Source organism: Stenella coeruleoalba (genome assembly GCF_951394435.1).
Source record: "Stenella coeruleoalba genome assembly, contig: scaffold_64, whole genome shotgun sequence".
Classification (NCBI taxonomy): domain Eukaryota; kingdom Metazoa; phylum Chordata; class Mammalia; order Artiodactyla; family Delphinidae; genus Stenella; species Stenella coeruleoalba.
In genome coordinates, this window is record NW_027646265.1 from 237535 (window position 1) to 247486 (window position 9952).

General features: G+C 45.2%; 1 long non-coding RNA gene across 2 annotated transcripts; it reads left to right on the forward strand.

Moving 5' to 3' along the window:
• The first annotated feature begins 525 nt into the window (after nt 1-525).
• Nucleotides 526-9399, forward strand: LOC307181224. 2 transcript variants are annotated; one of them, XR_013826175.1, is made up of 3 exons: nt 526-588; nt 5847-5957; nt 9254-9399. It is a non-coding gene; the product is annotated as an uncharacterized lncRNA (long non-coding RNA). The 2 variants fall into 2 exon arrangements; XR_013826176.1 differs by lacking the exon at nt 526-588 and adding an exon at nt 1436-1536.
• The last annotated feature ends 553 nt before the right edge of the window (nt 9400-9952 follow it).

A 9952-nucleotide genomic window follows, 5' to 3' on the forward strand; every position in this document is an offset into this window, starting at 1 on the left:
TCTGGGTTCCACATGCATGTTTTAGCTGAAGGAAGAATACCTTAAACCTGGAGAGTTGAGACCCGTGTAATGGGTACCATGCAATATGACTTCAAAGGGTCTTCATTTGCTCACCGAACCTCTCCAATCCTATCACTGCTGCGTTTATGCCCCTGTACACACGCTTGATTCTCTTTTGGAGACATAGCAATACATAGGTTTTAAGATACTTACTAGTCAGGTACATTCTTAGGCGTTTAATATGGGGTGTTGAGTCCATTTCGTTGAGCAAGGAGTAGCTCTTGTCTATTCCATATTTGGCTTAAGGAACTTTATCTGTGCTCATTTCAATCTCTGGTTTTATGCAGCACCCCAACTCACCTTCCCCCTTAAGCAAGCATAAGTTGGTTTTCTAAACTTGAGACACTGTTCTGTTTTGTAATTCAGTTCATGTGTAGCCAAGTCGACATTCTGTGTATTAATGATACCTTATGATGTTTCTTTTCTGTGTGACTTATTTCAGTTCGAATCATCATACCTGAATCCACTCATTATGCTGCTACGGGCCTGATTACATAGATTTCATTGCTGAGTGATATTGCATTGTACGTAAGTACCACAAGTTCTTTATCCATTTTTCACTTTCTGCGATATTGAACTTGTACCGTAAACGAGGTTCTTGTAAACAGAGCCGTCCCAAACTTTGGGGTGGCTGTGTCTTTTTGATTTTAATTTCCCTAAGCTATAGGACCATAAGTGGAAGTGCCCTAGGCTCTGTTGCTTTGTTTTTTAGATGTTTCAGGAAACACCATACACTTCTCCAGAGTGGCTGTTGGCAATTTACATCCCACCCATCAGCATAAGAAGGCTCCCAGTTCTCCATGGCCTGTCGTGCCTTTATGGATTTTACACTTTTTTCAGATGGCCCTTTTGACCGGGGGGAAGTGAGACTTCATTACAGTGCAGATTTCCTTTGCAAGCTTGCTTGGTTGGCCAAAAAGGGTGTATGCGTTTTTTCCTGAATATATTCAGGAAAAAACGTATACGCCCTTTTTGGCCAAGTGCATCATTGTCGAGTTTCTGGCTCTCTTCATATGCTTTCAGTGCAATTCCTGTCTACCTCCTGAAATCGGTTTCCTGCAATTCTGCCTTGCTTTCAATGCCTCTTCATAGCCTTACCTCAATATATTTTTTAAAAATAGTTGGCCTTTATAACTCTGCAGGTTTTTGAATTGCAGTGGCCCTTAGCTCCATTTTTTAGCTCTTATTTTTGTGGTCTTGCCCCATAACCACAGGATTCCTTGAAGCCCTATTTTTCTTCTGGGGCACCTTGCTGTTCCTTTGGTTAATTCTTCTTACTGATGTGATATTAGAGTGACATGTGCCCATTGAAACCGCTACAGCTAGTTTCTCACTGGTTCCCCCTATTCCCATTCATCCTCTGCACTAACTGCCGACTGTGCGATACCAGAACTTAAAGGCATTGACTCCATGTGGGGATGTTGTTAGTAAAGCGGCTGGAATGTCGATCCGGAGCCCCAGGAGAGGAAAAATGAGGTGCGTTTTAGAAACCTTTCCCAATCATATGGTATACCAGTCGCTGGGTTTCCCAAGCATGGTTTAGCTGTAGGAAGATTCCCTTCAACCTGGAGTGTTGGGACCCTTGGAATGAGTAGCATGAAGTATTGCATTAAACTTTCGGCAGTTGCTCACCAAAGCTCACCAATCCTGTCAGCCCCAAGTGTCCAGCCTTATGTCTTATCCAGCTGTGGGTTTATATGTGGTCAATCCAGGTTGCATCACAGCCCCTGAGCGAATTTTGTAAGAATTTTTCTCTCTTTCATTGTTTCAGCGTTTTGTTTTTAAAATTTATTTCTATAATGGGGTTTAGCTCATTTTCACTGCTGTGTTTGTGCCGATCTGCACACACTTGATTCCCTTATGGAGATATATAAATACATGGGTTTTAAGATTCTTATTACTCAGATATATTTCTCTGCGGTGTATAGGGTGTGTTGAGGCCAGTTCATTGAGCAAGGTGTAGATCTTGTCTAATACCTATTTGGTTTATTGAACGGTATCTGTGCTAATTTCAAACTCTGGTTTTATGCATCACCCCACCTCTCCTTTCCCCTTAAGCTGACATAAGTGTGTTTTCTAAATGTGAGACACTGTTCTGTTCTGTAATTCATTTCTTGTGCAGCCATATTTACCCTCCCTCTATAAGTGATATCTTATGATATGTTTCTTTTTCTGTTTGACTTATTTCAAGTAGTATTATCGGACCTAAATCCACTCTTTATCCTTCTACTAGCCTTATTACATTGATTTCATGGTGAAGAGATATTCCATTGTACATAAGTACCACATCTTCTTTATCCATTGTTCTCTTTCCTGGGATATTTAAGGTGTACTGAAGTTGAGGTTCTTGTAAACAGAGTAGCCCTAAACTGTGGTGTGCTTGTGTCTTGTTGATTTTTAGACTTCCCTAGATATACTCCCATGATTGGAAGTGTCCTATGCTCTGTAGCTCTGTTTTTTAGATGATTTAGGAACCACCATGCACTTCTCCAGAGTGGCTCTCGGCAGTTCACACACTGCCCATCAGCGTATAAAGGCTCCCTGTTCTCCATGGCCTGTCCTGCATTTCTGGTTTTTACAATTTTTTAGGATGGCCCTTTTGACCAGTGGGAAGTGAGACTTCTTTGTTGTGCACATTTGCATTGCTTGCTTGCTTCGTTGCCCATAAAGTGCGTATGCGTTTTTTCCTGGATATAATCAGGAAAAAACGCATACGCCCTTTTGGTCCAACTGCATCATTGTCGAAATTCTGCCGCTTTTCATGTGCGTTAAAGACGAGTCCAATCTATCTCTTGAAATCTGTTTCTTGCAATTCTGTCTTGCATTCAGATCCTCTTCTTTGCCTTACCTCAACATATTTTTGGACGTTAGTTTTCATTTATAACTCTGCAGGTTTGTGAATTGCAGTGACCCTGAGCTCCATTTTTCAAGTTGCTCTTTTGTGAGCTGGCCTCAAACCCGCAGGATTGCTTCAGGCCCTATTTTGGCTCCGGCGAGGCAGGCTGAGCCTTTCTTTAATTCTTATTCTTAATGGGAAATTAGAGTGATATGTGCCCATCCAAACCCCTACAACTCTTCTCTCATTGGTTCCCCCTCTTCCCGTTCATCCTCCTCACAATTTGCAAAATGTGTGAAACAGAAGTTTAAATGTGCTGATTCTCCAAGTGGGGAGATTCTAAGTAGCGTGGCTGGAATGGTGAACAGGAGCACCAGGAGAGGATAAATGAGGTGCATTTTAGACACATCTCCCGATCACATGGTGTACAGTCCTCTGGGTTTTCCATGCATGTTTTAGCTGTAGGAAGATCCCTTGAACCTGCAGATTTGGGACCCATTGAATGGGTACCAGGTAGTATTACTTTAAAGGGTGTGCATTTCCTCACCCAACCTCACATTTCTCTTAGCGCAAACAGTTTCCAGCCTTATGTCTCATCCTGCTGTGGGTCTAGATGTGTTCAATCCATGTTGCATCACCGTCCCTGAGGAAAAGTTGTAAGAGGTTTTCTCTGTCTCTCTGTCGTTTATTTTTTTCAATTTATTACTATATTGGTTACAGCTGATTTTCAAAGCTCTGTTTCTTGCTGCTGTACATCCACTTGATTCACGTACAGAGAGACATCAATAAATTCTTTTTCAGATTCTTACCAGTCGTATATATTCTTTTCCGGTGACTTGAGTGTGCTGAGTGCAGTTCTTTTAGCTACCGTGTAGGCCTTGTTGATTATCAGTTTGGTATTTGGAATGGTATCTTTGCTAATTTCAACCTCCTGGATGATGCCTCACCCCTCCCCACCTTTCCCGTTTAGCAGCCTTATGCGTGTTTTCTACATATTTGACTATGTTTTTGTTTTGTAATTTATTTCATGTGTAGCCATTTTGGATTCCACCTTTAAGTGATATCTTATGATATGTGTCTTTTTCTTTTTGAATTCTGTCACTTAGAATGATCATACGTAACTCCTCCGGAGTTGTTACAACTGGCCATATTTCATTGATTTCCAGGCTGAATAATATTCCACTCTACCTAAGTACCACATCTCTATCCATTTTTTCCCTCCAGAGACATTTAAGTTATATCCTAGTCGAGGATCTTTTAAACAGAGAGGGGGTAAACATTGGGGTGCCTGTGTCCTCTCGATTTTTGTTTTTCCCAAGATATACGCCCATGAGTGCAAGTGCCCTATGCTCTGTAGCTCATTTTTTAGATGCTTTAGTAAACACAATACACTTCTCCAGAATGGCCGTTGGCAATATACATTTCCACTATAAGTCTCACAGGGCTCCCTCTTCTCGTTGCCCTGTCCTGCATTTCTGTTGTTTACGCTTTATGAGGATGGCTCTTCTGACTGATGCGAAGTGATATCTTTTGTAGTATTGACTTCCAGTGCCCACCTGTTTGGTTGGCTAAAAAAGTGTATGCCCTTTTCTTGAATATATACAGAAAAGAACGCATACACCCTTTTTGGCCAACTGCAATGTTGGCAATGTTCAGCTCCTTTTCTTGTGCTTAATGGCGAGTCCTTTCTACCTCCTCAAATCCCTTTCCTGCCATTCTCCCTTGCTTACAAGTCCTTTTCTCTGACTTTCCTCAAGACATTTTTCAGTGATGGATATTTTCAACTCTGCAATTTTGTGAATTTTACTGCCCCTGAGTTCCATTGTTCAACTCGTGTTTATGGGAACTGGCCACAAAGCAGCGGGATTTCCTCAAGCCCTATACTGTTTCCATGGGCAACCCTAGCCTTTGGTCAATTCGTCTTCCTGATTGGAAATTAGAGTGACATGTGCCTGTCTGAACACCTAGGACTTGTCTCTCATTGTTCCTCATCCTTCCGCTTCATCCTCTGGACAAATTCCAAACTGTACGCAACAGGATGTTGACAGTGCTGACATCTCCAAGTGGGGAGACTGTTAGTAAAGACGCTGGAGGGGTGAACCCGAGCACCAGGAGATGAGGAGATGAGATGCCTTTTCCAAACTCTTCCCGATCAGACGGTATACCATCCTCTGGGTGTGACAGACATGTTTTAGCAGTAGGAAGAGTCCCATTCATGTAAGGAGAACACCAGGGCTTTTTCAAAATCAGTGTCTCCCCGAAACCCAAACTGGGGAAGTTTTTAAGCTACGGCTACACATATGTTCATTAAGGGCCTTGGGAAGTAGGCAGAGTCCAAACTTTAGATGATTGAAGTCTTCAGGGTCAGAAGCACTCACCACCAGCTTCCCTTAGGCTACACTTTAACTGTCATTGATAGATGATGTCAATAAAAATATCTATTCTTTTTCAGATTATTTCCCCTTATAGGTTATTGCAAAATGTTGAGTGTAGTTCCCTGTGTTATACAGTAGTTCCTTGTTGATGATCTATTTTATACATAGCAGTGTGTATGTGTTAATTCCAAACTGTTAATTTATCCCTCCTCCCACCTTTCCCCTTTGGTAATAATAAATTATAAGATTTTATACTTCTCAGAAATGGGGGAGCTGAAAGAGAGGTATCATTTTCAATGGAAAAGCATTTAAAACAAGATTGAAGCTTTAACCAAGATTATTAGATGTACATCCTTGGAAAGAAATCACTTCGTTTCTCTAATATTGACCTGACAAATAAGACAAACCTTTTCACTGAACTTGCTTATAAAAAGTGATGGAAATATCAAATGGAAGTGTTAAAAACATCTTATTTTACCCGAGCCTTATACACTGTTCTATGTTAACTACAGTTTGGCTCACACATCTGTTCATTGAGGTTACAATAGTCTCAATTTCTGTTACTGATCCTCCAGAGTGGACCCCAACAAGTGTCCCCCTGCCCAGTGTCATTGGGGCCAACAGATCGAGACTGAGTTTGGTTCACAAGCAAAGGAAACTTTATATTTTGATCAGAGAATGGAGAGGTGAGAGCATGCACTACCCCGTGGGCTGTGGGCTGGGCTGCTGTGTAGAGATCCTGTCAGAGTCAGTGGGAGGGAGGGAGGCGGCGGAGCTCTCGAGGGCCGGGTTGGCTGTAGCTCAGGCTCTATATCGTGGAGTCTGCACTGGGCCCCAGGAGCTGAGGTGTCGACCCAGCCATTCTGCACTAGGAAATCTGGTCTGAAGTGCCGGGTGTGGAACCTCTGCATGCGGGACCCTAGGAGCACGTGAAATTAGACAAAGCACAAAGGATAAAAAAGGTTAGACTTGACTTTATTGCCCAGATTCTATTTTTATCTCCCAGGGATTTTTAATGGGCTTTGCTGGGGACAAACCCCTCTTCTGCCTTTTGTCCCGTTCCTCATTCTTGGAGTGCTGAGGGTGCAGACCCTTCTTCTGTAACTGCTGAGTGCTGTGTTGGGAGCCCTCATACCCTGGGGCGAGGGTCAGAGCTTCTCCCCAGCAGCCTCCCGGTGACGTTGATTGTCCCCAGGACACCTGCCTCCCTGCTCGTCCACCTGAGCACCAGCATTGGAAGTGTTATAGATTCTAATGACCTTTAAGGGTCCAGGAAAGAGATGTGCAGAGACGCTGTGGGGGCCGGTTTCACCCCGCCCCACATTTGTTCGGCCACCTTAGGCTGACTGTCTCTGCCAGCCTAGATGTTCTGACCAGTAGTCTGCGCTTTCTTCAGTTAGGCCCCTGAATTAACGTACAAACAGCACCAGGTGTCAGAGCCCTGCCCGCTCAACTCCCAGACAGTCCAGGGTCAGTGGTGACCAAGGACCATGATGGCTACTGAGTCAACAGCCTTTTGAAGTAAACAGGAGTCCAGCCGGTCTTATTGGCCACCATCATCACGGTGTCTGTCGGCTTTTCTATGGTGACAGTGTGGTATACTGTTCCCCCGCCAAGATTATTAGCTCCCCTCTGGGTGCAGTAAGTCCTGCAAGCAGTAGTCTACTCTTTTGGGACACACTCTTGTTGTTTTATGAGAGAAACTCCAGGTCAAGTGATGTTCACACGAGTCGTCATGGTGCCCTGTTGCCCCCGGTTATCTCTCTGGATGTTGGAGTTGGAGGGCCTCCTCACTCGAGGTCGGTGTGCCCACGGAGCGAACCCTGCAACTTCAGGGCATGGTTGGTGGTTAGGATCACCACGTGGGGTCCTTTTCCCTTAGGAGGGAGGTGGCCTTTTGGGCTGCTGATTTCCAGGTTTTTAGATACCGCCAGTATCTTGGCCAGATGTGGCAGTGGGCCAAGCCCCTTAGTGACCGTAGTTTATCCTACCTGGATGGCATTCTTGCATTGTTCCATTTCAAGTGGTCCCAGTTTTTGCACTAATTCTCCAATGGCGATTCACCTTTCACCGGGAATGTAAAGGTCAAAGGGTTTAGCTAAATTAGGGAGTTCCAGGGCAAGGGTCTGAATTGACTGCTCTTTCCATTCTTGAAAGGCCACTTCTGGATTCTATTCAAAAGGATCATCATCTTTTCCTTTCAGTGTTTCATATAGAGGCCCAGCTAGTAGACTGTAGTTAGGGATCCAGAAGCAGCAAACCCTGGCCTCCCCAGGAACCCCTAAGCTGTCTTCTAGTTTTAGAAAGGGGTAAGGCTGAAAATGGTTTCTTCCCTTTCCTGGGCTGGGCTTCTCTGACCTTCTGTGAGAATGAAGCCCAGGCAGGTCACCGCAGTCTGTGATATTTGAGCTTTTTCTTGGACAACTTCTATCCTTTATTGGCTTGGTAGTTCAGAGGCCTCCTTAGTAGGGCTGGTGATCAGAATGTCGTCTGCATATTGAAGGAGGGTTTCCTTTTCCAGAGGTAGAACTTTTAGGTCTTTAGCTAAGCTTTCCCCAAAGATGGTGTGGGAATTTTTGCACCCTTGGGGCCAGACGGCCCGGAAGTATTGTTTTAGTTGTATGTTGAGTCCTGCCACTCACAAGCCAAAATTTCTTGTGACTCTGGGACTAATGGAATACAAAAGAAGGCATCATTGAAGACTAATACAGAATACCATGTCCTGGTGGTTGGTAGAATGACCAGCAGGGTGTAGGAATTAGGAGCAACTGGAGGTATATCCTCGGTGGCTTCACTGACTGTCCTGACATCCTTTACCAGGTCCCCAGCAGCCCATGGGGCTCTCGTGGTCAGACCAATCCCAGAATATGGAGCTCACCTGGGCAGGTACCCCACCCCCACCCCAGCCCACGGGGCTCTCGTGGTCAGGCCCCTCCCAGGATACAGAGCTACCCTTGCGGGTACCGTGGCAGGGCTGGGCACACAGGAACCGTGCACATAGCCCTCATTGCAGAGCACCCCCAGCTCACCTGTCGCTCAGAGCTGACACAGAGCACCTCAGAGCAGGACTTGAACTAACAAACAGCAGCTGCGACAGGTCTGTGACCCTGGGCATCACTCCGTGAGGCCTCCCTCCACCTGGTCTTCCAGAGACTTCCACTGCACCCGGGGCACCAGGCCTCTGTCTCCAACCACCACCCACCCCTCCTCTGCCTGACTCCTGGGTTCCTCTCATTAGGAGAGGGTTTTCTTGAAGTTGTCTCCCACTCATGGGCCAGATAAAATGATTAGAAAACAAGCCAAAGCTGCAGCCCCTTGTCTATCCTGACTCTCAGGAGCCCACACCTGTTCCTTGGACCTGGCCGGTTCAGCAAGTTCCATTTTCTGCAACTGTGAGCCCCTGAGGGGTGATGATTGGCTGACCTGGGCAGCCTTACCGTGCCGGCCAGCCCTCCCCAGGTGTGCCTGGGTTGAGATCAATATAAATACCACTCCAGGCAGCAAGAGCCCCTGCAGCCATGCCTGACGCCATTTTCTCTGCCCTGTCAGCAGTCTCGGGGCTGGGCTGGTGGGAGGGAGTGAGAGGCCACGGCTTTGTGGGTGGCCCAGTGTGAGTGGGGCTCTGCTGGACTTTCTGCAGCAGTTGCCAGGCTGCCACCTGCTAAAGAAGAGGATGTGTCACCCATACCTGCTGCTGGAATTTCTCCCTGGGCAGAGGTGAGGAAGGAAAAAAGCAGTGGGGGCAGGGACAGGACGGGTATCTCAGGCAGGGAAATGGAAATCTTCCAGAAGAGCACCCAGGGCCAGGACCATCCTGGCTGGCCTGCAGGCACCAAGTCGGCCGGCATGCTGTCACTCGTGTGGCTCTATGGCCCTTCCTCTAGGCTTTCAAGTCCTTGTATATATTCAGGTGTTTTACCTGGGACGGGTGGGAATAGTTCAGCAGCAACTGGCCTGGGGCTCAGCTCACGTTTACTCACAGATGCCTCGGCACGGTGCCCCAGCTTTGCAATGAGGACGCTTGTTGCGTGGGGGCTGCTGGCTGAATGGGAGACGATTCCCCACCACTGACCAACTTCAGAATTGTTTACAACTGGAGCAAGTGCCCTGATACGGTTTTCCTCTGTGTAACTGGTGGGTTCTGTGTTTTTTTTCTCTTTTTCGTTTTTGGTTCAAGGTAGATTTTATTCCTCTTTTTTGTATTTACAGATATAAGCATGGAAATAATTTATTCATATAAATACATGTATGTGCAGGGAATAATTGTTTTTTCTGTTTTATTTTTTAAATTTTACTTCTTTTTAATTTTGAATTTTATTTTATATTTTTATACAGCAGGTTCTTATTGGTTATCTATTTTATACATATAAATGTATACATGCCAATCCCAGTCTCTCAACTCCTCCCACCACCACCCCCCCAACAGCTTTCCCCCCTTGTTGTCCATACGTTTGTTGTCTACATCTGTTGCTCTATTTATGCCTTGCAAAATGGTTAATCTGTACAGTTTTTCTAGGTTCCACATATATGCATGAATATACAAGATTTGTTTTTCTCTTTCTGACTTACTTCACTCTGTATGACAGTCTCTAGATCCATCGACGTCTCTACAAATGACCCAATTTCATTCCTTTTCATGGCTGAGTAATATTCCATTTTATATATGTACCACAGCTTTATG